This window comes from Lissotriton vulgaris, chromosome 6 (genome assembly GCF_964263255.1).
Source record: "Lissotriton vulgaris chromosome 6, aLisVul1.2, whole genome shotgun sequence".
Classification (NCBI taxonomy): Eukaryota; Metazoa; Chordata; class Amphibia; order Caudata; family Salamandridae; genus Lissotriton; species Lissotriton vulgaris.
Window position 1 is genome coordinate 1,268,067,298 of NC_141694.1, and position 26,926 is coordinate 1,268,094,223.

The window sequence follows — 26,926 nt, forward strand, 5'->3', positions numbered from 1 at the left end:
TCCTATACCTGGTGGTATAGCCTGGGACAGAACTGATTATGACATCTTTGGTCCTGCTGAGCTGTTGAAGATTCTACACCAATTCAAGGTTTCCTTGAGTGACTTTGTTTCACCTAGTACCTTTTCTGGTGATTGGGACTTTGAGACTGTTAATAATATGACGTCAGTCTTAGAGATGTCTGAAAAATTTGCAAAACATGAATACTTAGAAGGTTCATCGGATTATGAACAAATGTACTGTTATAATCACTATGGTCATCATTTTTTGCACAAATCTGCAAATCCTAGAAATGTTTATACTTGTAATCAATGGGAACATTGTCCAAAGCCACCAAAGGGTAGCTCAAAAACATTTTATGAAAAATGTCCATACATTTTACTTTAAAAATGTTAATAAGACAGGAATGAAAAGAATGTTGACTAATACTAAGCAAATGTATTCTGCGACCTTTTATGCTCAGCTGTCCACATTAGGTTTTGACTTTTGGAGAGACAACATTGAGACAAAAACTGTCTAGGGCACAAAAGAGTGGCAGGTGCAGGGATTAGAAGCTTTACTTCGAGCCTGCATTATCCCCGAACAAATAATGTTTTTGAATGACACTGTTCAACAAACATCTTGTCTTGGATTAGCTAAGATAAAAGATTTAAACATACCTACACCTAAACCTGATAGTAAGAACACTACAGAGGGGGTGGTAGACATAACAAATATTTCATTTAAAAACAGAACAGATCCAGATTGGAAAAAAATGGTTAATCTGGCCCACAGACACAAACAACTTTCAAGATAGATTCCTGAATGAAACACAAGGGTTTCCATTCACTAGGCCAGATCCAAGATATGTCCAGAGACAACATCCAGGGATAGTAACAACATACAGTGTAGGAAAACTGTGCCTTGAGTGGCTACAAAAGTCCACACTAACAGAGGTAAAACAACACTTATCTTTACTTAAAGGAGCGTTCATTCAAATGACTTCTTACAAGGACCTGCAAAACCACGTCATAAACGTTTTGTATACGCTGGTATATATGCCATTTATAATGAGGCGTGGAAAACGACACAAGCAGAGACTGCAGAACGAATACTAGAAATTGACCGTATTAATTTAGAGAAATCTCTCTCTGTAGTTGACAATGGGTTAACAACTCTCTCATCCAGAATTTATTCTTCGGACAGCACAGTATCCTCTGTAAGGCTTTGCACTCCGCAGGATTCACGTGCAGCAACAATGCTCCACCTCCGGACCCTCCGAACACCCTGAAGTATAAACACAGGGTGTTCAGACGATACGGCGAGGGAAAAACCCCAAAAGGGGAAAAAACCCAAAAGAATAAAGAGGAGAAGGAAGGGACAGCAGGGATAAAGAAACTGAAAGACAAAAATACACAGGTTAGTACATTGCTAAAACCTATTCTCATAAATTCTTAATAACACCACACCAACATGTATTCACCTGAATATGATTGACACTAAACCTCCCTTTTGCTGTAACTCCCGTCTTCCTCCCTGATCAACACAAAAGAACAGAGTTACAGTCAAGCCTATATTGGGAAGCGTAAAGCCTAAAGATAACAGACATACACATACCCTACTATGATAACGTATGAGCTTGGAACAAGGACCCCAAAACGTGAAATGAAAAGTCACTTCCTGTGCTTGAATAAATGCTGTAACTTAATACTGTTATTTGTTCTACACAACAACGTAGAAGTTCCTTCAACATATGCCAAATCCCCAAAGAGTACCCAAACACGGCAATGCGTAGTTTAATCACTACTACACTCCGCTTCGGTATTTGCCATATCAACAGTTGCTACATGCCACTGAACCATAAGCCTTGAGTTCGTAACGGCAGTGCGGAGGTCCAACAATACCCCCCTGCACTCCGCTACTTGAAAGGATAGATAGCCTTAACTACCCAAATACGGCAGTGTGTAGTTCCATCACTACCACACTCCGCTTTGGTATTTGCCTTTTCGGAGAAATCACAATGTACTTGAACCCTATGTCTTGGGTTCGTGACGGCAGTGCGGAGGTCTTTCAATCCCCCACTGCACTCCGCCACTGGAAGGGATGTAACCTATAATCCTCTGCTCTCCCTCCAATTTAGCTTGTTCCAGGAGAGCTTAGCGCTTAATCACAACAATGTTTTCCCTCGCAGCCGCGAGGCTAGATTCCACAAACCACCAACTCGGTTTCCGTAAAAATGAGAAACACTCAAGGTCTCTGCAATGCGCAGCACGCTAGCCAGCGCGCTGTTCGGCACCCGCATAACCTGAACGAAGATCCGCCGGTCAGACGACACTCCAAGCCAAGAACAGGAGCAGAATTCGAGGAGCAGCCGCGTCCTCGAAAGCCAACGAAGAATCACTGACACCGGCGTTCCTGGGCGACCGGCAGATATCCGGGAAGCCGCCGGGAACTCTGGGTAATGTAGTTCCGCGCCCAGGACCGCCGGTAATTGTAGTTTGTATGCAGGCGCGTCGGGCTAGATCCCGACAGTACGCCCTCCTCCCAAGCGCCTCCTAGGCCCAGGCTTGGCGGGGTTTTTGACATGAAATGTTCTCACCGCTCTGGGAGCATGGACATTGTGCACGGGTTCCCAGGAGTCCTCCTCCGCCCCGTAACCTTTCCAGGACACCAAGTACCACAAGACACCCCTGCGAAACTTGGAGTCTTTTATAGATCTCACCTCATATTCCAGATTCCCATCCTTGGCCAGCACCGGAGGTGCAGTTCTGCGTGAGGTAAGAGCCTTTTTTAGCAGCTGGACATGAAACACGGGGTGGATTCGTAACGTGTTTGGCAACTTCAATTTGTACGCCACAGGATTGATGCGGCGCACCACAGGATATGGTCCAATGAAGCGCGGATGAAACACACTTCGGAGCTTGAAACGTATATATTTGGTTGAGAGCCACACCTTATCTCCTACCTCGAATTGAGGACCAGGTATCCTATGTCTGTCCTCCCACCTTTTGTATGTTTCTTTGGCCTTTAGCAGATGTTTTTGCACTGCGCAGTGTATTTTCCTCATCCGTATCACCCGCTCCTTCACCGAGGGCTGATCGTTTACCTCTTCCGGTATATTTATCGGCAAAGTACGTACATCATACCCATAATTGGCTTTGAATGGGGACATACCTATGGAACTATGCCACGCGTTGTTGTATGCCATCTCCGCCATCCACAACAGCTCCACCCAAGACCCATGAGCCTCCTTCGAGTAACACCGCAAGTACTTCTTTAGAGTCTGATTTAGACGTTCTGTCTGTCCATCAGTTTGTGGATGGAAACTAGTAGATAGTGCTGCTTCTATGCCCAAGGCACTACACCATACTCTCCAAAAACGAGCAATGAATTGTGGCCCCCTATCGGACACAATGACTTTTGGAATGCCATGTAAACGAAAAATTTGTGATGCCATTATCTGTGCTGTTTGACTAGCTGTGGGGAGGTTCACACAAGGTACGAAATGGCCCATTTTTGTCGAGTTGTCCACAACCACCAGCGCTGCGGTGTTCCCTTGATCTTTTGGGAGGCCCGTGATGAAATCCAAACTAATGTTTGACCATGGGCGATCAGGTGTGGGCATTGGCATTAACAACCCTTTCTTTTTTGAAGTTTCCCCCTTGCTTCTAGCACAGACTTCGCAGCTGCCTACCCATTGAGTGGTGTCCTTCACTAGAGTTTCCCACCAGAAATGCCTTCTAAGCAAATCCACAGTCTTTGTGATCCCTGGATGTCCAGCCGCAGGCGCTTCATGACACCAACTGAATGCCTTCTTCCTAATCTCCATATTAGGCAGAAACAAGCACTCTCCCTGGAAGGGTAAACCCTGCCTAATCTTCCTGTCTGGTTTGGCGGAAGCCCAACGAACCCAACATTCCATGGACCTAGAGTCTTTGATGTCCTCCAGAAACCTCTCGGCTCTCACTACACAAATCACCTTCTTGGAAGGGAGTATGGACTGTTCCTCTGCATTTTGTTTGGTGGGGATTCCCTGTCTAGAAAGAGCATCCGCTTTTCGATTCTCTGAGCCAGGACGAAATGTCACAACAAAGTTATACTCGGAAAAGAACAACATCCACCGCATCTGTCTTTGTGTAAGGTGCCTAGCTGCGACATGTACTGGAGATTCCTGTGATCTGTGTACACAGTTACTGCCTGTCGTGCTCCCCACAGATACGGCCTCCACTCCTGGAAAGCCTTTTTTATTGCCAAGAGCTCTTTTTCTGCGATTGAATAGTTGACCTCAGCAGGACTCAGTTTTTTCGACAAGTAGGCCACAGGATGAAGCTGACCTGTTTGTACATCTCTCTGGGACAGGATTGCCCCTATGGCTTCATCCGAAGCGTCTGCTTCAACAATGAATGGATGTTCCAAAACCGGATGTGCCAACACTGGAGCAGTAGTAAAAGCCTTTTTCAATGCCTGAAAAGCGTGCTCAGCCTCCACTGTCCACTCAAAAGACCTCCCTTTCCGTAATAGCCTAGTGATAGGGACAGCGGTTTGGGAAAAATGTACAATAAACCTGCGGTAATAGTTGGCAAACCCCAAAAAGCTCTGTACCTCTTTTACATTCTTGGGGGCTGGCCAATCCCTCACCGCCTGTACTTTCCTCTCTGACATCTGTAATCCTTCAGGACTTAGGTTCACACCCAAAAATTCTACTTCATGCACCCCGAACTCACATTTACTCAGCTTTACATATAGATGGTGTTCTCTCAGTTTATCCAGAACCTTGCAGACATGGTTGTTGTGGCATGAAACGTCCTGAGAGTAGATCAAGATGTCATCTATATACATCACCACGAATTGATCCACGTATTCCTTTAGCACATCGTTTATAAAAAACTGAAAAGCTGCAGGGGCGTTACAAAGCCCAAAAGGCATCACTAGGTATTCATATAACCCAAACCGTGTTTTGAACGCCGTCTTCCACTCATCCCCTTCTCTTACTCTAACCAGGTGATAGGCCCCACGTAAATCTAAACGGGTGTAAATTCTGGCCTCTCTCACCTGGTCGAGCAAGACAGAAATGAGTGGAAGAGGGTATCGATTACGAATGGTGTTCTTATTCAATGCTCTGTAGTCCACACACGCTCTCAAGTCCCCGTTGGCTTTTGATATAAAGAAAAGAGGGGAAGCTGCGGGAGAGCGAGAGGGGCGAATAAAGACCAATCGAGAATAATGGTCAATGTACTGCTTCAAATGGGAGGTCTCTGGCACAGACAAAGCATACACCCTACATGAGGGTAAAGATGCCCCCTCTACTAAATCAATTCGACAATCGTATTCTCGGTGAGTGGGCAGTGTTTCTGCCTTCACCTCACTGAACACATCACTGTAAGAAGCATATACTAATGGTAGCTTGACATCCTTTTCCGCAGCAGTGGCAGCCAAAAACGGTGTGGCTAACACGGTGACATTAGCAGACATACCAGGAGTTAAATGGTCCCTACAGGTCTCTGGTTCGAACGAAATAGTTTTTTCCTGCCAATTCACCACAGGGTTATGTTTATGCAGCCACGGCATGCCCAAAATGATCTCGTACTGAGGAGCATCTATGATATTTAATGTTAACACCTCAGAATGCACACACCCATGCGTCACCATTGACAGCCCCAAATCACCAGTCCTCTCCGTTATCTGACCTGAGGTTAAAGGCTGCCCATCCACTGCCAACACATCTTCCGGCGTCTCCCTAGGAACTCGAGGCAATTCTAGACGTCTTACCAGACCTTCATCTACAAAATTACCAGTCGCTCCTGAATCCACCATCACCATTACCGGACACCTCTCTAACTCATATTCTAGCGTCATCACCACCACCAGGTGTGGCTCTGTTTCCTCATCACCCGAAGAGGACAGGGAGGTAAGTTTCCATGCTTGTTCTCCATCTACTCCCGCTGTGCGATCCTCCTTCTGCTCGTTATCTGATACAGTTTTAGACACCGCAACCTTCTTAAATCTACTGAAAGTCCCTGATGCTTTTGGTTTAGAAGGACATTCCCGGACGTAATGCCCCTTCTTACCACAGTACATGCACAAGCCCTGTACCCTTCTGGCTTCTCTCTCTTCTCTAGACAATGGTGCTCTAAGAGCCCCTATCTCCATTGGTTCAGACGTAGCGTCCATACCCCCGGATGCTTTCCTAGGGTTTCTTTCAACAAAGTACGCTCCTCTTTCCCACCGTCTCCTATTACTACCCCTGTCCGTTAATCTACTGTCTAACCTTAGCACCAGGTTTACCATGTCCTCAAAAGTAGTGGGCTGAGGATCCACCTGCGCTACTACATCCTTTAAATCATCATGTAACCCCTGATAAAACAAAGATAGTTTTTTCTCCTCTGGCCATGATGCTTCTACCACCAGCCTATTGAAGGCCGTTAGGTATGTTATCAACTCTCCTTTACCTTGTCTTAATGTCAACAGTTCACGATCAGCACAGAAAGTGGTGGCTCTTCGGTCAAAAACCCTTTCAAATTCCTTTTTGAACTCTGCCCAATTAGATAAAAGAGCATCATCACGTTTCACCAATGGTACCACCCAATCAGCTTACGTGGATCCCCTGAAAACCGTTCAGGAGTAGCCAATGGAATGGGTGGGGGTACGGTAACCTGAACATTAGAAGAAGATGCGGAAGCGTTGAACGGGTTACCACTCAAACGCTCCACCTTCTCACGCAAAGCTGCGGTCTCAGCCTTGGAGGAGGCCAGCTCCTGCTGTACCAAAACCAAGGCTTGTAACACATCCTCCATGGAGGCCATTGTTGCTACATATGAATCGGGCAGAGTGTATTTCTTGGGTCAGTGATTCTGTAAGGCTTTGCACTCCGCAGGATTCACGTGCAGCAACAATGCTCCACCTCCGGACCCTCCGAACACCCTGAAGTATAAACACAGGGTGTTCAGACGATACGGCGAGGGAAAAACCCCAAAAGGGGAAAAACCCCAAAAGAATAAAGAGGAGAAGGAAGGGACAGCAGGGATAAAGAAACTGAAAGACAAAAATACACAGGTTAGTACATTGCTAAAACCTATTCTCATAAATTCTTAATAACACCACACCAACATGTATTCACCTGAATATGATTGACACTAAACCTCCCTTTTGCTGTAACTCCCGTCTTCCTCCCTGATCAACACAAAAGAACAGAGTTACAGTCAAGCCTATATTGGGAAGCGTAAAGCCTAAAGATAACAGACATACACATACCCTACTATGATAACGTATGAGCTTGGAACAAGGACCCCAAAACGTAAAATGAAAAGTCACTTCCTGTGCTTGAATAAATGCTGTAACTTAATACTGTTATTTGTTCTACACAACAACGTAGAAGTTCCTTCAACATATGCCAAATCCCCAAAGAGTACCCAAACACGGCAATGCGTAGTTTAATCACTACTACACTCCGCTTCGGTATTTGCCATATCAACAGTTGCTACATGCCACTGAACCATAAGCCTTGAGTTCGTAACGGCAGTGCGGAGGTCCAACAATACCCCCCTGCACTCCGCTACTTGAAAGGATAGATAGCCTTAACTACCCAAATACGGCAGTGTGTAGTTCCATCACTACCACACTCCGCTTTGGTATTTGCCTTTTCGGAGAAATCACAATGTACTTGAACCCTATGTCTTGGGTTCGTGACGGCAGTGCGGAGGTCTTTCAATCCCCCCCTGCACTCCGCCACTGGAAGGGATGTAACCTATAATCCTCTGCTCTCCCTCCAATTTAGCTTGTTCCAGGAGAGCTTAGCGCTTAATCACAACAATGTTTTCCCTCGCAGCCGCGAGGCTAGATTCCACAAACCACCAACTCGGTTTCCGTAAAAACGAGAAACACTCAAGGTCTCTGCAATGCGCAGCACGCTAGCCAGCGCGCTGTTCGGCACCCGCCTAACCTGAACGAAGATCCGCCGGTCAGACGACACTCCAAGCCAAGAACAGGAGCAGAATTCGAGGAGCAGCCGCGTCCTAGAAAGCCAACGAAGAATCACTGACACCGGCGTTCCTGGGCGACCGGCAGATATCCGGGAAGCCGCCGGGAACTCTGGGTAATGTAGTTCCGCGCCCAGGACCGCCGGTAATTGTAGTTTGTATGCAGGCGCGTCGGGCTAGATTCCGACATCCTCTGCCATAGACATAATGGAACAGGACTTGCTCATGTTACAGCATGGACAGTCACACTTGCGTTCTATAATACTTTTAGGCTGGACGTTACAAAATCTTTGTTCTGGCTATGTGCCATGGCGTCTAATCAACATTACGTTATTGTTTTCTGTATTTAACCTTACAGATAAACAAATCACTTTGGCACAAAGAGGAGCAGACTATACGGTGCTGAGCATTGAACAACTGGAAAGATTACCATTAACTGTTTCAGAAAAACCTGCAACAGAATGGAAAATACACGGTACTATCACTCTTCCTGTCACAATTTTCCATTTTCAGTATTGTTTGAAACATATACCAGCTGGCGTATATGAAAGAACAATTATGAATTAGTGGCTGGGTTAATAATGCGCAACACCACTTACTTCTATCTTTCCACAAATCAGTGGCTCAAGGGAACAGGGGAAAAACGGCCACTAACGTCCCCAAGATTTCTCAGTAAGAACAGAGAATACAAAAAAATGGATATTGTCCCCGAGCACAATTCCACAGATAACAGTATTTTATAAAGAAAAAAGAAGAAAAACCAAATCGAAATCTTTGCTTTCAAAGTTCTTTAACAGTCTTTTTTTATTTTATTTTTATTTTTTCTCTCTTTCTTCAAATAGTTAGAAGTCCATTATTCCATATTTCATAAGTCATATAGTACACAACGAGTGTAGCCAATAAACAATGCCAACACGTGTTTCGTCACGGGAACAGTCACCCAATGACTTCTTCAGGGCTACAATAAAATTAAATAAAGAATCTATATAAATATAAACAGTGCCTTATATTTTTAAAAATACTAACCAAAACCTATAGTGATTGGGAAGACACATGTTTCCACCAAGTCTTTAAACCAACAAGAGAGCCTAAACAAGGAAAAAAAGGGGTGCAAAGAAGATAGTATTCACTAAGAGCACCAACCACCAAGTGCAAAAGAGGAAATATTTAGATAGTAGGATTCACTGGTGTTCGAAAAGAACCTAATTCTAAACTGTACTATTGCGAGGAACTTATTCATAAGAGACACACCCACCAATAGAAAGGATTCTGTTATAGCAACATGGTAAACCTCCTCCTTGGGTGCCGAAAGACAGACCGTGGGCCTTTTGAAGCAAGTTTGTTAATATCGGAATCTGGAATACATTTCCTGCTGAGTCCTCAATCCTATGAGCTGAGCGACAGATCAGGGTTCCATTTGTGGATTTTTGGAGCACATCATAAATTGGTGGCCAACCATTTTGCTGGGGCGCTGTCCTACTACTATTTAGGTCCCCTTCCACCCTTTTCCGTCCTGAGGAAGACACGTAGCTGATGTGTTGATCCTCACTCTGAAGCGTAAGGGTCGAAATGTCGACGATCTCCCCCATTTCTGAAGCCTGCACCCCTATCCCCCACGAAAACTTCAATTAAATTATATGATCTAATACGTGGAGCAGGCTAATACTAAGTGGATTGAACCTTAGTTTCCTTATTGAATTATTATAATTGCAAGTTTATATAGCGCTAGGATCGACTCCCGGAGGAGTATCTCCGCGCTTCGACCGCTGCGAAACCCTTCCTGGCTTCCCTGAGAGATGGTCCCTTAATGGGTATCTCCAGGGTGAGACCAGGCATCCCCGGCGGTCTGGTGGGGCCGTTAGTGAAGATGAGGCAAGCTAGTGCCCAGAGTTGCCGAGTGCGATCGCTGATCAGAGTGGGCACCGAGGCGAGAGAATTATCGAGTCCGCTGACCCTGGTCCAGAAACCTGCCGCGTTGGGAATCGAACCCTGGTCCCGGGGCCGTCCTCTGCTCTCGGGTCTGCCGCCTCTAACCAGTGAGCCACACTACTTCACTATTATTGGATTTCCTTTTCCATTCCTTCTTCCCTCTTTCACTTGAGCACCAACTTTTGCACTTTTCCACTGCACCTGGCAGCATTCCCCCAATTTCTTGTTTTTAACAACATGTATATAAAAATAGTGTGAAAGAAAGTGTGAAATAAACAGCAAATCTATATTGGCATATACTACTTTGCCTGCATAAATTATTTGTTTGGGTATCATTAACAAGTATAGATACACATTTGGCTTTCTGTATGATTTTTCTACTTTTACTTTTCAGGATTAAGTCACGTTAAATAACTCATAAATAAAAATGAGTATTGCATTTAAATGTGTTGAGTAAATTGTGTCCAGGACCACTTTGTTTGCTATATTATCCGATACCCAGGTCCTTTGACTTTTTCTGGGTCATACCCCATTTTCTTAATGAACAAAGTGTATCATCAGCTCAAGTTGGAAGAAAATTTCAGGTACATTACTACCTTTTCAACTCATGTTTGTTTGTTCTAATATAAAAGACCGAGATTCGGAGTGTTATGTTATGTTATAATGGCTTATAGAGTGCATGGCTGCCCCAGCAAAGGGTCGTCCCGGCTACGAAAGCAGAAAACTGCATAGCTAGTGGCCGAAGGCAACTTACAGCGGAGGGAAAAGGAATGTTTTGACAGCTTTGCGGAAAGGCAGATAGAGCTTAATACTGCGGATGGAAGAAGGGAGCGTGTTCCAAAGTTTCAAGGCCAACACCCAGAAAGAGCGCCCTCCAGCACGGAGCCTCTTACCCTAGGGACAGCCACAAGATTCTGTCCCACAGACCAGAGTAGGCAGGAGGGGGTATAAAAGGTGTGCAGATTGGCCAGAATACCAGGGGAAGAAAGATTCAAGAATTTAAACGTAATGCAGAGGGCCTTAAATTCTATACGCTTGGCCACAGGAAGCCAATGGAGGCGACGGATAGCGTTAGAAGTGGTGCACCTCCTGGGCAGACCAAAGAGAACTCTGGTAGCCACATTCTGAACCCTTTGTAGTCTAGTTCAAGTTCAAGTTCAAAAATTTGTATAGCGCACTACTCACCCAGAGGGTCTCAAGGGGCTTGAGGGAGGGGGGTGCTTTACTTATCGAATATCCAAGTTTTTAGTTGTTTTCTGAAAGAGAGGTGGTTCTGTGTAAGGCGGAGGTGGGTGGGGAGAGAATTCCAGGTTTTGGCCGCAAAGTAGGAGAAGGATCTTCCCCCCATGGTGTATCTATGGTTGCGCGGAATTGCGGCGAGGGCTTGATTGGACGATCGTAGTTGGCGGAAGGGGGTGTAGAAGGATAGTCGCGTGTTGAGGCATTCGGGTCCTAGGTCGTGGAGGGCTTTGTGTGCGTGGGTGAGGAGACGGAACGTTATTCTCTTGTTGACAGGGAGCCATTGGAAGTCTTTCAGGTGGCCGGAGATGTGAGCTTGTCGAGGGATGTCCAATATGAGTCTGGCTGAGGCGTTTTGGATGCGTTGGAGTTTTTTCTGTAGTTTGGCTGTGGTTCCGGCGTAAAGGGTGTTACCGTAATCCAGTCGGCTGGTGACCAGAGCGTGAGTGACCGTCTTTCTTGTTTCGGTGGGGATCCAACGGAAGATTTTTTTGAGCATGCGTAGGATGTTGAAGCATGAAGATGAGACGGCTTTGGCTTGTCTGGTCATCGAGAGGGAGGAGTCCAGGATGAAGCCAAGGTTACGTGCGTGATCCATAGGTATGGGTGCGGTTCCCAGGGACGGTGGCCACCATGAGTCGTCCCAGGCCGAGGGGGATGAACCTAAGATGAGGACTTCCGTTTTGTCTGAGTTTAGTTTTAAACGGCTGTTCTTCATCCACTCGGCTACTTCTTTCATTCCTTCGTGTAAGTTGGTTTTTGCGGTGTTTGGGTCTTTGGTGAGGGAGAGGATCAACTGGGTGTCGTCTGCATAGGAGATGATGTTGAGGTTGTGTTTGCGCGCGATGGATGCGAGGGGACTCATATATACGTTGAAGAGGGTGGGACTGAATGATGATCCTTGTGGTACGCCGCAGATGACTTCGGTGGCCTCTGATCTAAAAGGGGGGAGGCGGACTCTCTGGGTTCTTCCGGTGAGGAACGAGATGATCCAGTCCAATGCTTTTCCTTGTATTCCGACGTTGCTGAGGCGTTGTATGAGGGTGCTGTGGCAGACTGTGTCGAAGGCTGCGGAGAGGTCAAGTAGAATGAGGGCAACTGTTTCTCCGTTATCCAGTAGTGTTCGAATGTCGTCTGTTACTGCGATGAGGGCGGTTTTGGTGCTGTGTTTGGCTCGGAAGCCGGATTGTGAAGGGTCGAGGGATTTGTTGGATTCAAGGAAGGCGGCGAGCTGACTATTGACGGCTTTCTCAATGACTTTAGCAGGGAATGGGAGGAGCGAGATGGGGCGGTAGTTCTTAAGTTCAGTGGGGTCTGCTGTGGGTTTCTTCAGAAGGGCTCTGAGTTCGGCATGTTTCCAGTTATCCGGGAAGGTAGCGGAGTTGAAGGAACAGTTGATGACATTGCGGAGGTGGGGTGTGATGATGGAGTCTGCTTTGTTGAAAATGTGGTGGGGACATGGGTCGGTTGGCGAGCCTGAGTGGATGGAGTTCATCAGGCGGATGGTGTCTTCGGTGGTGATTGGGTTCCAGGTGCAAAGGTTGTTGGAGTGCAGTTTTGGTTCGGAGGTGGGTGGAGTGGACTGGTCTTCGGACTGGTTTTCAAAGCTGTTATGTATTTTGGCGATTTTGTTGTGGAAGAATGAGGATAAAGAGTCGCAGAGGTCTTGGGAGGGAGTGATGTCGTTGGTGCCGGCGGTGGGGTTGGTAAATTCTTTGACAATGTTGAATAGTTCCTTGCTGTTTTGGGCATTGTTGTCAAGTCGATCCTTGAATGCTGATTTCTTGGTGGATCGGATCAGTTGGTGGTGTTTGCGTGTGGCGTTCTTGAAGGTGGCTAGGTTGTCAGTGGTTGGGTTTTTTCTCCAGGCTTTCTCGAGAGTACGACAGAACTTCTTGGATTTCTTAAGGTCATCGTTGAACCAGGGGGCTTTTTTGCTACCTTGCTTTATTAGATGGTTTTTCAAGGGTGCTAGTTCGTCGGCGCTGTGGGTGATCTATTGTGTGAGGTTGGTGGCTGCTTGGTTTGGGTCCGATGATTTGGCAGGGGGGTTTTGGTGAAGCGATGTGGAGAGCTGGTCGGTGGTGATTTTGTTCCAATTTCTTCGAGGAATGGGTTGTGGGGGGTTTTGGGTCGTGGACTTTTTGTAGTTGAAGTGAACGCAGCTGTGGTCCGTCCAATGGAGAGCTGTGGTGTGATCGAAGGAGATGTGCTTGCTGGAGGTGAAGATAGGGTCGAGCGTGTGTCCGGCAAGGTGGGTGGGGGTGTCAATTTCAGTCTGGTTGGACCCCAGATACAGAGAACTGCCACAGTCCAGTTTTAACATAATGAAAGCCTGGACAATACCCTGCCTGAGTGGGGGATCAAAAAAGCCCAGCAAACGTTTGATCCCCCGCAGAAGTCCAAAACAGGTCCCGGCCACTATCTTGGTTAGGGTGCGGAAGCTAAGAGCATTGTCGATCCAAAATTCAAGGTTTTTTACTACCTGTTTAGGGGCAGGCGCCAGCCCCAATGAGGCCGGCCACCAAAGCTCACTCCACAACCCTGAGTCTCTCTCAACCAGCAGTATCTCAGACTTGCTGGCGTTGAGCTGGAGACAGTTGGCCATCATCCACCCCGCGACAGCTTCTAGGTCGCTCCGGAACTTACAGGCGCCCCGAGTAATGTCGTCGGTGAGTGTGACTACCAGCTGAGTATCGTCTGCATACAATACTACCGTAAGTCCTCTGTTCTTAGCAACCGTCGCTAGTGGTTGGATATATAGGTTGAAGAGGGTAGGGCTCAGACAGGAGACCTGCGGTACCCCATGCTTGGTGGCATAAACTCTGGAGACTAAGGGAGGGGCAGGTACCTGGAAGGACCTCTTGGCAAGAAAAGAGGCAAACCACTCCAGGACGGACCCACTATGCCCACCTCCTCCAAGCGCCTCAGCAGAATCTGGTGGGAGACCGTGTCAAACGCAACACTGAGGTCGAGCAAAATCAGTGCTGAAGTACGACCCTCGTCTAGGATCCATCTCAGATGCTCAGTGACAGCAAGAAGGGCAGACTCCGTACTGTGCCCAGGAAGGAAGCCATTCTGAGAGGGGTCCAGTATATTAATATCCTCCAGATAAGCCGTCAAGATGATATTTGACATGGGCCTCCGCAATCTTAGAGACCCAGGGCAGGAGAGAGATGTGACGGAAATTCTCGGGTTTCGGCGCGTTCAGATTGGGTTTTTTAACAATGGAACGACCCTCGCACGTTTTTAGGTACCCGGAACGGCAGCCGATGAAAGGGATAGGTTGATCACATGACTTAGAGGAGGGATGAGCACAGGTAGGATTTTCAACGAGTAGGCTGGCTTAATAGGATCAGTGGGGGAACCAGATTTGACTTTGCTGCAAAGCTCAGACAGCTTCTCTTGAGAGATAGCGGGTAGAGTGGTCAGAGTGCATAGAGTATGGGGGCAAGACACTGGGTCAGAGCCTAACGCGACCCTGGGGTAGGATTGATAGATCTTCTCTACCTTCTCGATAAAAAAGGAGGCTAGATTGTTGCATTTCTCGTCCGAATATATCGGCGTAGCAGTGAGGGCTGTAGATGTTTTCAATTCCTTCAGTGTTGAGAAGATACTTTTAGAAGGATTCACACTGCTCTTAATCTCCTCCGCATAATAAGTGGCCCGTACCAACTGTATTGACCTATGGTATTGCTTGATCGCAGTTTGATAGGGACTCTTCAAGTTGGGGTCATAGTCCATTCTCCATACTCTCTCCAACCTCTTGCACTCTTTGCGCATGGAAGTATGCGTAGAGTTCTACCCGGGACTAGATTTGGAGCTGGGGCTTTTAGACCATTTTGCTGGAATAAGGAGGTAGAGGGCACCAAGAATCCAGTATGACAACAGTTTATCAGCAGAAACTGGGTCAGCTGGAAAACTAGACAAAGATGAGGAAAGAAGAACTTGGAATTGTGCAATGTTACGTTTATGCCAAGGGCGCCTAAATGTACGCTACAGTGTCTTCAGCTGCCGACATTTTCAAGATGGCATTTGTCGCATTATACAGCCTGTCACACATGCTTTCAAGTACAGTGATGATATGCTAGTATTTGGGGCCACATGAAAGGAACATGACAGAGCCCTTACACACGTATGCCATGTAGTTGCAGATACAGGTCTTATGTTGAATGCTGAAAAGTGTGACTTTCACAAAACAAAATTCTTTGGGCACATTTTCTCATACAGGGGAATGACTCGAGATCCCACCAAGGTGTTGTCATATAGCTCCCCTCCACAAGATGTAACCATGCTGCGTTTTTTTCTTGGTATGCCAGCTGCTTTCCAGGCACATCGGTGACTTTGTCACTGTGAGTGACTGTTAGAAATGGGGGTTTCTAGTGGGCAAAGGCTTGCTCCATTGTCCAAGTAGGAATCCTTCTTCCTAGTCAGGGGAAGGGGGATACACTTCTAAAATAACTCCTGCTCACCCCCTTGGTAGCTTGGCACGAGCAGACAGGCTTATCTCAGAGTCAGGGTGTAAAGCATTTGTACACGCCAGTTTAGAAAAATATGCAGTATTTTTATAAATCGAAAACAAGACCAAAACAACAAAAATCCAACATACAGTACTTCTAAAATATGCACTTTGCAAGAATATTTGAAAAACACAGTCCCATGAAGTCGGTAGCTCCGTCAGATGCTTTTGCGGTGCTGTAAACAACAAAATCCAACTGTTACATCTGACTGCGTCGGTCAGGGGTGTCAATAGACTCGTGAACAGTACCTTTTGTGTTGAGGTCGACACGTTAGTGCGGGACCGGTCATGGTAACAGTTTCGGTGTGAGTAGAAGCAGTGCGGTGTGCGGTGCTCTCAAGTCGCGGTGCAGGAAGCGGCTCAGTGATGGTCGTCAGCGGCATCGGTGAGGCCAGGGCTGCGGTGCGTAGTGAAGGCAGAGCTCGTTGCGGTGCTGAGAGATCACAGTGCAGGTGACAGAGCCAGTTGCAGGAAGCTGGCATTGGTTGGTCAGGGCTGCGGTGTGGGACGGGCGGTGCAGTGTGTTGTATCGTGTGACTCACGTGCGTTGCCCCCAAGCCACGATGCGGTCACGGAGGTCATGGTCAGCGTGCAGCGACGGCATCACTGAGACCTGGGCAGCGAAGTGAAGTGATGCGGTGTGGAGTGTGGTGCCCACAGGTCACGGTGCAAGCAGATGCTCGGTGGCAGCGGTCGTCGTCGTTGGTGAGACCAGAGTTGTGGTGCGAGATGCGGCAATGCCCTCTGAGGTGCCTTCAGGACGCATAACTAGCGACGGAGTTGGTGACATAGTCGGTTGCTTTTCCCTTCTCGTGGCAACTAAAACAGTGGTTCCAGAAGTATAATCCAGTCCTTTCCCTGCCCAAGACAGAAGCAGCAGCAGCAGTCCAGCAAAGTGACAGTTCCTCCTGACAGCTTTTTCAGCTCTTCTTCCTGCCAGGTTCCTTACTTCAGCAGTATCGAGCATTGGAAAACATTTCTCTGCTGGCATTCTTTGAATTCTGCACGCGCTCCTGGTTACGTTTAAACAATGTGCATGCACAACAGTTCTTCTCCCGCAGTGTTCTCACAAGATTGGCAATGCATCCTGGGATTGATAAACTTTGACCCCACGCAGCACACGTAACGTGTATTACGTACCTCCATCTTGTAAACCATCAGCAGTCTCTACTTTTCAACTTGGAGTGTGTTTATTCACAGCAAGGTTTTGCAACACTTTTAGTGTTATTTAATGTTTCTAATTATTTATTTAGCCAAAAGTTTCAAGAATTTCTTCACTGTCTCAAGCACCATTGTCTTCCATATTTAACGTTTCCCTCAAAAGTGCAAGGTATTGTGTATATTTATTTATTTTAATCGTTTTTACTTCTGATATATATATATATATTTTTACCATGTCTAATATTGCTGCTCCACCTCATTTTCCACAAGTTGCTGGGGAACCAAACATTGAATGGGATTTATGTTTTCCCATGTTCTTGGCTTCTGTAGATGTTCTGGAAAAAGATGGATGTTCCGCTAAAACAAAACTTGCGTTATTAAGACATTGCATAGGGGTTGCTAGCATTAAGGAATTTGATAATTTACCGCCAATAGAAGAGGCAGGAGACATGGATGTTTTCGAGAAGGCTACCAAACAAATGAAATTTTTGAGGGAGAAAGATTAACATAGTCATGTAAAGATTCAAATTTTATTCACATGCCCAAAAAGTTGAGGAATCCATAGAGGACTATGTGTCCGCTTTACGTTCTCTAGCTTGCTCTTATGCATTTGAAACTATTTCCTATGAGCAGGTTCTTAGAGATCAAATAATGATGAAAACAAAAGCTTAAAAAATTCAAGAAAGACTTTAGTTGGGTACAGAATCTACTCTTAGCGCCGTCATCAATATCGCTAAGGGAATCAAACAATCTGAATTATTTGTATCTGAAATAAGAAATCAAGCTGCCAAAGCACAAAATACTGAACCAGAAGTTTTGTTGGTAAAAAACCAAACAAGCAATAGTTCTAATCATAAGAGTTCTTTCAAGAAAGAGGTGGATAAGAAACCTGTGAATAACAAAAAAATTCAAAAGAAACACTGTTGTATGTTATAGATGTGGCAGTTCTAACCATGTTGGCAATTATAAAGGGTGTCCTGCTTGGGACAAAATATGTATGAAGTGTAAGAAAAAGGGACACTTTAGTAATGTCTGCCGCTCTGTTCAGCAGGTCAATTACATTTCTCAAGAGGAAGAAGAAGTTATTCATAGTTTAAATTTCATGTTTTCAGTGAATGAAACTGAGTGTAAAAGATTTCTTTCATGTATCACCACTATTAATGGTAAACCAGTTCAATTGAAAGACTTTTGTGAGGGGCCAGCAACCTTGCTCAATAGACTATATGTTCTGTCAGGCCTGGTGCTTTAATCAAATAAGAAATTTTGAGGTGGCGAAAACGACAGGTAGTGACCATTTCCCTTTGAAGTTAGAAATACGCATCCCGAAATGTAAACGTAGAGAGAGAGTTCTACAGGTCCATGTGGATTACCCCAAACGATTAACAACCTGTATATCAGACGAACAGATAGAAAAGCTTGGGCTAATTCAACAATCAATCCCAACTGAAGAAATTCAGTCTAATGCAGGAATCCCGTGGTTTGAATTGACCATAGGTAAGCTGGCAGATTCTCTCAAGAAGGAATTCAAGATAAAAAAGTCAGGACTGAGCAGCTATGTAGTTAATAAAAATAGGAAACCCTGGTTTGACGAAGAATGCAGGGTAGCTAAGGCCCTGATAAGACAGAAGGAGAGAAGAGTAAGGGCCATGTTTAAAGTGGACCTATATCAAACACTTCAGCAACTAAGGTTAAAGTATAAAACATTAATTCGGAATAAAAAAAGAAGGTATGAAGAGAAATGTTGGGCAAATATGTTGGAGGTGATTGAATCCAAGGATGTGAGAGGGTTCTGGAAATTAGTCCAAGAGAGTTTGGGCGGTAAAGCCGGTTCCCTTGCTTGTAAGGTTCCGGAAGATGATTGGGTAGGCTATCTGGAAGCAATCTATGGAAGATGGCCGACACAACCAATACCGGGAACCTTAGGTTGGCCACGGATGAGGGATGAGATAAAGGACCATTTTACCCCAAGGTATATAACGGAGATTATAGCTAGTTTGAACCTTACACGTGCCGCAGGACCAGATAACCTCCCAGCAGTGATAATTAAAACGAGGCCTGAATGGTGGGCAGAGTTCTTTGCAAAGATGTTCCTGGTATTCCTGGATACGGGAATCATCCCAGAAAGTTGGAAGGGTGCAATTATTAGGCCTATTCATAAAAAGGGTAGCCACACAATACCGAAAAATTATAGGCTTATAAACCTCCTCGATATAGGGGGAAAAGTCTTTGCAAAAGTAATTTTAAATTTATTAAAAGATTGGGCAGAGGAAAACCAAACCATCCCCCCGGAACAGGGTGGGTTTAAAGCCGGCCACTCTACTATCGACCATTGTTTTGCTCTTTGGGCCATAGCACGGAAGTCAATGGAATCGCGGGGTAGGTTATTCTGTTGTTTCGTTGACTTCCGTGCAGCCTTTGATCTAGTGGTCCGGGAGCTGCTGTGGGAGGCCCTAATTAGTCAGGGAATTCCTAATGATATACTGCGGCTGCTTCAAATGCTCCACACTAAAAACTGGGCACAGATAATTTTAGACATAGATGGTAGTCTATCAGGGAAAATAGAAATTGGAAATGGTCTGCGTCAGGGATGTGTATTAGCTCCCCTATTGTTCTCCTTGTTCCTAGCAGACCTACCATCAATGTTGGGGAACACAACTGGGGCAAGCCCGAAACTAAATGGCAAGCAGATAGCATGCCTACTCTACGCCGACGATCTGGTGATTATGGACCAGACCGAGGTTGGCTTGCAAAGAAAATTAAATGCTTTCAATGACTACTGCTTAAGAAAAAAACTTGTGATAAATATGGATAAGACCAAAACATTGAGCTTTGGCCGGAGGAAAACTGAGTTCTCATGGTGGATTGGGTCAGAAAAAGTGCAATCAGTATCAGAGTATAGATACTTGGGGTTATGGTTCCAGCAGAATTTGAAATGGAATACCCACTTAGAGGCATCTAAAGTAAGAACCTCTGCATCGATTAGCGGTCTGAAATTGTTTAACAAAGCCTATGGTGCTATGACCGACAAACCAGTACTAAAAGCCTATGCTGCTATTGTACCCCCACAATACTTGTATGGTGCTGAACTGTTGTTCCTAAGTGGTAAGGAAAACTGGGATGTGGAAGAAGGCAAAAACCTAAAAAAGTTATTTACGCTCCCCCGGTCAGCAATGGTTCAGGCAGTAAGACTGGAACTAGGCCTGACTTCATGGGGTATACAAGTTGGTATGGCCCTTTTGCGCTTTTGGCAACGCCTCGAAATAGGCGCAATTACCAAAATATCTCAATGGGGCCAAAATGAAATACAGGACAGCGAACTAAAATGGGCAAGAGAGACCAGGGGGAAAGTAACAAAGCTATGCTTGAAGATGAGAGTTAATGTGTGCCCTACTGTCTCCGTGGTTAATATTGATAAAAAGTTACTCAGGTCAACGGGAAAGGAAATATCGCATGCACAGGACAAAATCTATCTTTCAAGTAAAACCTCGACCAGTTTTATGATTGATGCATGGAATAATGTTTATTGCTTCCCCTGCATAGATAAGTTACCGGACTGTCAATTACGAAATGAGGTTCTGAGGGCTAGAATTGGGGTTAACCCTTGTTATATGAACAACTCGGTAAAGCGGGCCATGATCAATGAGGAGGGAAGCTGTACTTGCTCTTTAGGGTCCAAATGTGATATGCTGCATATCTTATTTGATTGTCTGAAGTTTTTGGACTTACGTATCAAATTTTTAAAACCAATTCTTATGAAATATGAGATTAAAACTAGGACCCAGGCTGTGACACTGATGACAGAAATGTCCCACTTAGATATTGCTGTGGTAATGGGGAAATATATGCAAAAAGTGAAGGCAGTTTTATATCTTTTAAACGAGTTTTAATAATTAGTATTTTTAAAGTATGTTTTTAGGGTGTCTGTGTGTAATGAAATGTTTTATTTAACTTTTTGGATGAACTTTTTATCGATATGTATTGTTTGTGGACCAACGGTCCAAATAAACGTGAAATAAACTTGACTTGACTTGAGTTCAATTGATGGTAGATTCATGTTCATGGTATACCATTATTGGGAAGAAATTATTTAATGAGATTTGGGGTACAAGTAAACTGTGTCTTCCATATATCAACCGGGAGGGTACTCGGGTCAAAGAATTGACCTTGAAGAGTACTTTTGGGCAGATATTGAATTTGAAGGTAGAACGATCAAAGGCAAAGTGTATGTGGCGTCTAAAGGTGTATCTATTCTTGGTTGGCCACATCAACAAGAACTAGGGATAAAACTTAACCCTAATGCATGTCCTCCTGTAAGTGTTGTGAGTACCAACAGTGAATTATCAAGAAGTATAGAGGATTTAAATCTGGTTCTTTCACAAAATGCTTTGAATAATGACAACAAAGTTTTTGTCACAAACATTAAGAATGAATACCCTAATGTTTTTGAGGCTGCCTTAGAAAAATATATTGGTTTCAAACATAAAATCATCCTCAATGAGGGTGTGACCCCTGTTAGACATAAAGTCAGAAATGTTCCGTTAGCATATAGGCCCAAACTTAAAGAAATGTTGAATGATTTAGTTTTGAAGCACATAATTGAACCTATTGAATTATCCCTGTGGGTTTCTCCCATTGTTTTATCGCTCGAGCACTGGAGATCTCCGCTTGTGTGTGGATCTCCGCAGTCTAAACAGTGAAATTTGGATAGATAAACATCCTCTGCCTAATATTCATGAAATAATTTCCACTTTGTCAAATGCTGCTGTATTTTCCACAATTGCTCTAGCAAGTGCTTATCATCAGGTGGAATTGCATGAGGATTCTGAAAAATTCACTGCTTTTGTTACTCCAGAAGGCATGCTTCAATTTTTACGCATGCCATTTGGATTAGCAAGTGCAGGTTCGGTTTTTCAATGTTTAATGAAGGAATAGTTGGAAAATTGTAAAGGAGCCATCGCTTTCCAGGATGAGATTTTAATTTTTGGAAGCAATTGTGTGGAACATGATGAGAATTTAAATTCTGTTGTGCAAAAAATGAAAGGTCTAACACTTTTCTAAGTGTATTTTTAGACAGAATACGGTGGAATACTTAAGTCATGAAATTTCCTTTGAGGGAATTAAACCGACGATTAACCATGTAAAAAGTATCACTATGGCACCTATTCCTACTTCTAAATAACAACTATTTTCATTTTTGGGTCTTACATAATTCTATGGGAAATTTGTTCAAAATGATTCCACTATTGTGCACCCACTGCGAGTTTTGTTTAAAACAATGCAAAATTCTTGAGGGGTAAAGACCAACAAGAGTCTTTTGATTTTCTCAAGAGCAAAATTGTTGATGCTCCATTTTTGAAACCATACGTTTGTGTGGATGCCAGTAATGTGGGCTTGGGACCTGTGGTAATGCAAAAAGATAAAGGAGGTGAATATGTAGTATCTTATGCGTCTAGATCACTTCGTGATTCTGAGTTTAACTATTCTACCATTGAGAAAGAGTTACTTGTGTGTACATGGGCAGCTCAGCATTTCCACCAGTTTCTGTGAGGTACTAAATTCTCATTGAGGACAGACCACAAGCCTTTAGTTAGTATGTTGCTGGCTGGTGGTGGTAGAATGATTACTGCTTGTTTAGCAAGACTGGCTGCAAAGTTGTATGAATATCGCTGTCAAGTAATATATGTGCCAGGTCGGTCTAACGTTCATGTAGATTGTATGTCACTTTTCCTATCAGTAAATGTGTTGATTCTGCTATTAGTGAAGAGTGCAATGTGGCTTTTACTTTGGATGATGTCAATTTTATTTTTGGTGAAGAAAATTCCAATGTCATTTCTGAAACTAAATGGTCAGAAGCTAGGGAACAGGATAATATTTTAAAAGAAGTACAGGTATTCTTGAGCAAAGGGTGGCCTGAGGAAAGAAAATTGAGTGGCGAGTTGGCTTCATTTTTTAAAGTCAAAGATGAACTTATGTTTAATCAAGGTATGTTATGAGTGCTGACAAAATCACTTTAGTTTTGATTGATTATTTCACCAAATGGCCTGAGTTAAAAATACTGGAAAAAGTTTGTTCAGAGAACGTTGTCGAGTTTTTGGAGGAGGTATTTTGTAGAGAAGGTTTACTTGAGGAAATTTCTGACAATGGTCTACAATTCGTAAGCAGGGAGTCTGAGTCTTTTCTTGCCAGTTATAATATTTTGCACAAGAGTCTCAAACTATTTTCCTCAAGCCAATGGTCATGTAGAACAGTTCAATAGAGTGGTAAAGGAATCTTGTCAGTTGGCCACAAAGAGCGGGTTGAAATGGAGGAAAGCATTGCAAGCTACATTGTTAACTTATCGCACATCATCTAATACTGTAACTGGTTTGTTTCCATTTGAGATGTTAAGTGGTAGGAAACCTGGGTTTAAACTCATGCCTTGGTGGTTGAAAGTTAAAAATTCTTATGATACAAAGGTGGATTTGAATGATGTTAGAGATCGGGTAAAAAAGTATCAAGATAAAATGATACAAAGTAATCCTAAAAGACAGTCAAATGTTTTTAAATTAAGAGTGGGTGATTTGGTGCGTGTGAAATTTGGTGGACAAGTTAATAGAAGACAGTCTAAATGGTCTGATCCTGTGAGAATTATTGAAATTTTTTGTAAAGCGGTTAGAGTAGAAGGTGGTAAGATTTGGAATTGTAGACGCATTTCTATGTGCAATTCATATGTTAATGAATATACACCTAGTGGTTCAACATCCAATTACCAGTCGGTCAAAGTCAATGATTCTAGAAAACTTTCATCAGATGACTCTTTTGAAAGTACGGATGGATTATCAGGTTTTCATGTAGCTTTTGATTATTTAAATCCTCAAAGGAATATCGAAAATGAAACTCTACCTGATAGTAACAATGAAGAACATGAACATGTGGAGGAAATTGTAAATGATGATTCATCTAATACTGAACAAGAAATGTATATTTTTAAAAAAGAAAAAGGGGGAGGTGTGTGGCATTCTATATTAGGTCACTTGTAGAACTGTTAGAGGTAGAACTGTGAGATGTCATGTAGAATGTTTAGGGACAGAGTTATGTTAGTGAGTTGGAGATCGGTCGTGCCTGGCTGGTTCCTCTCGAGTGGTTGTTAAGCTGTTCTCTAACTGGCATAAATCTTATCATTGAGACCTGCGTTTCCTGACTACTATTACTACAGCTACCTACAATACATTGATGACATATTTATAATATGGAATGCAGGAAGTAGAACATTGGAGCAATTTACAGCTTATATCAACAACATCCATCCTACCATTAATGGAGCAAAGTTTCATACGTAAAGAGACTTGCTTGGATTCAGCCCTCTCAAAATAACATGTAACTTATTAATCAACATGTTTTGTGTTATTAACAAATGCACTACACAACATTTCTAGCATCAATGGGAAGCTTGCATATGTGCTTTTACTAACAGTAACCCGAGCGTCTAAAAACAGCCTCCGAAAATGCAGGAACTTTTCTGTGTATGCGTCTGCCACATCTACGAGGTGTGGCACATTTCTGCTTTTGGTAGGAAATCTTTGCAGCTGCGCACTAGGGCCAAAATGGCCATTCATATCTCACACATTAATGCACTTGTTCCTGCTTTAACTAAACTTTTTTCGTCCTGCCTAACTATTAATGCTATAGTTAAAATAAAGTAATGGGGTTAGAGTAGAAATAAGTGGTGTACAGAGCATTCATTTATTTTGGCATTCTAATATGTTTCTTTTTGACTTTGCTCGTATTTGAGCCTGAAGGGTGTTGCAAACTCCATTTTGAAAAGGCTGGGCCTGCGCAGAGGAACTCAGAAATCTCTGAAGCATTTGGCATTGAAACGCAGCCAACTCCTGATTCGCAATGTTCCTGGGAAGATGACCGTCTGACCCCACAAACGGAAGAAATATGAACTGTTTAAATACAATGTAGATGGTATTAAAACAAATATTGCTGGGTGGAATAGTCAGTCAGTCAGTCAGTTCAACTTTATTCAGATACAATAGTATCCATAAAAGCACAAACAAATAGATCACATTAGATAAACAAAATTCGATTTAAAAACAATTGACATATTCAGTACACAGATGCTAAAGTGACTTGTGCAAAACTATACAGATTATCTGTTCATTCAGAAATGAGGTTATTCTATATAACAACATCACTGGTCTATCATGAACCTTCGCACCCTTACTGCAAATTTAAAAATACAACACATTAGATATCCAAAATTCAGTTTAAAAACAATTAAAATATCCAGTATACAGATGCTGAGGTGACTTGTGCAAAACTATACAAATGATCAGTGCATTTAGAGATGAAATTGTCTATGTAACGACATCACTGGTCCATCATAGATCTTCGCGCCCTTACTGCAGATTTTAGAAAAGTAGTGGTACGACAGATAAGATCAACGCCATCCAATTCTATCATTAATTGATATGCTACCTCCAAACAAATTGGTCTTTTTTAATAAAAAATACGGGCTTAAAAACTGTTCAAAATACTTGGGGGCAGATTTATGATAACTGACCCATCCCCAGGGATGCGCCAGTTATGTTGCGCTGCTGCTCCGCCACCCATGGTGCGCCGCATTTACAATGCGGCGCACCATGGGGCAAAAACGGCACAGATGCGTGATGCATCTGTGCCGTAAAAGTGACGCATTGCTGGAGTTGCGTCGCAAGCGCGACGCAGCTCCAGCAAGGCTCGGGGGTGCCCCATCTTAACAATGCTGCGTCAAGACCTACGCCTGCTTCAAGCAGGCGCAGGGTTTTGACGCAGCATTGGCCTGAAAGTGACTGAGTGAAATCTTATAGATTTCACTCAGCCTCTTTTGCGAGGCGCACCTGCCCCGGAACGCCCACCCTGCGCCGGAAAGCCCACAAGCGGCGCAGGGCTTTACAACGTGACGCATCTGCCTAGATGCGTCACGTGGTAAATTGGTCGTAGGGATGCGCCACGTTTACGCCGCAGTTGCGTGACGCAAACGTGGCGCATTCCCAACATAAATCTGCCCCTTGGTATAGTATGTGCAGAAAAATATAAAGTGCATAATGGTTTGCTCACTTCTCCCGTCACATGGGCACAAATTAAGGTTTGAGTTTGGGCTATAGCAGAGTGGGAAACAGAGCAAAAATCTAATTGTGCTGGCACTCAAACAAAATATTAAACTAGTTTCCCAACGGCTCATAGTTAGAGACAGGTATTTGTGAAGTGGGTAGCTGTACCGTTCTATAGCAATATAGTTATGTACAGTTGTCTTCCTAATCTCTACAATCTCCCGTTCATTCTTGTATAGGGTGTACAGTGTATTCTGCAATTCTTTTTTAGCGACTGAGATCGCAAGTGTGGGATCCCAAAAGATGTTTTCCATCTTTATACTATGTAAGCTACCAAACACTCCGCTCAGCCATGGAATGTCTAGACACTTATCACAGCGTAAGCAGGCCTTAATTATTGACTGTGTCAGGGGAGCTGCTTCATTCTTCCATACAGCAACCCACATAAGTGCCGGCCGTGCCCGAATAATATCAGTTATGAAATTGATGTTAAGCTCTTTGTGACATACATATTGGGGACTCGAAATTGGGACATTCAGTAATTTCCTGCAAAACCTATTCTCTTCTTGCTGTATAGGTAAGCAATTAGCCATTCCCCAGATCTCAGCACCATATGAGGCCACCGGAGTACACTGAAGTCTATAAATTTTCTGCACAGCTAAAAGTGCACCCTCAGATATAGGACGAGGTATGCTTAAAATAAAATTAATGGCCTTTGAGAACTTACTCCTGCCGCGAGCTATATGCTCACTCCAGGAGTTGTTCGCAGCAAAGGCCAATCCCAAATAAATAAATGATGTTACAGATGTTATCTTGTGGAAGTCAATTTTAATAAGTCGGAGCATGTGCTTACCAGTGCCGCTACTCATTAAAAAAGATTTTTTAAAGTTTACCAACAGATCTAAATCCTTCATATAGCTATTAAAATTTTGGACAAGGAGGCGCAGTGAAATTGCAGTACGGCCAATAAGAACTGCGTCGTCTGCATAGAGCAGCACGGGGATGGGTTGTTTATTAATATAAGGGACCTCTTGGGTCGCCAGTTTCA

At 44.0% G+C, this 26,926-nt stretch overlaps 1 pseudogene across 1 annotated transcript in view; it reads left to right on the plus strand.

Moving 5' to 3' along the window:
• LOC147708745 (solute carrier family 60 member 1-like) overlaps positions 1-26,926 on the plus strand; it is a 461,401-nt pseudogene that overhangs the window by 359,347 nt on the left and 75,128 nt on the right. The window lies entirely within an intron of this gene.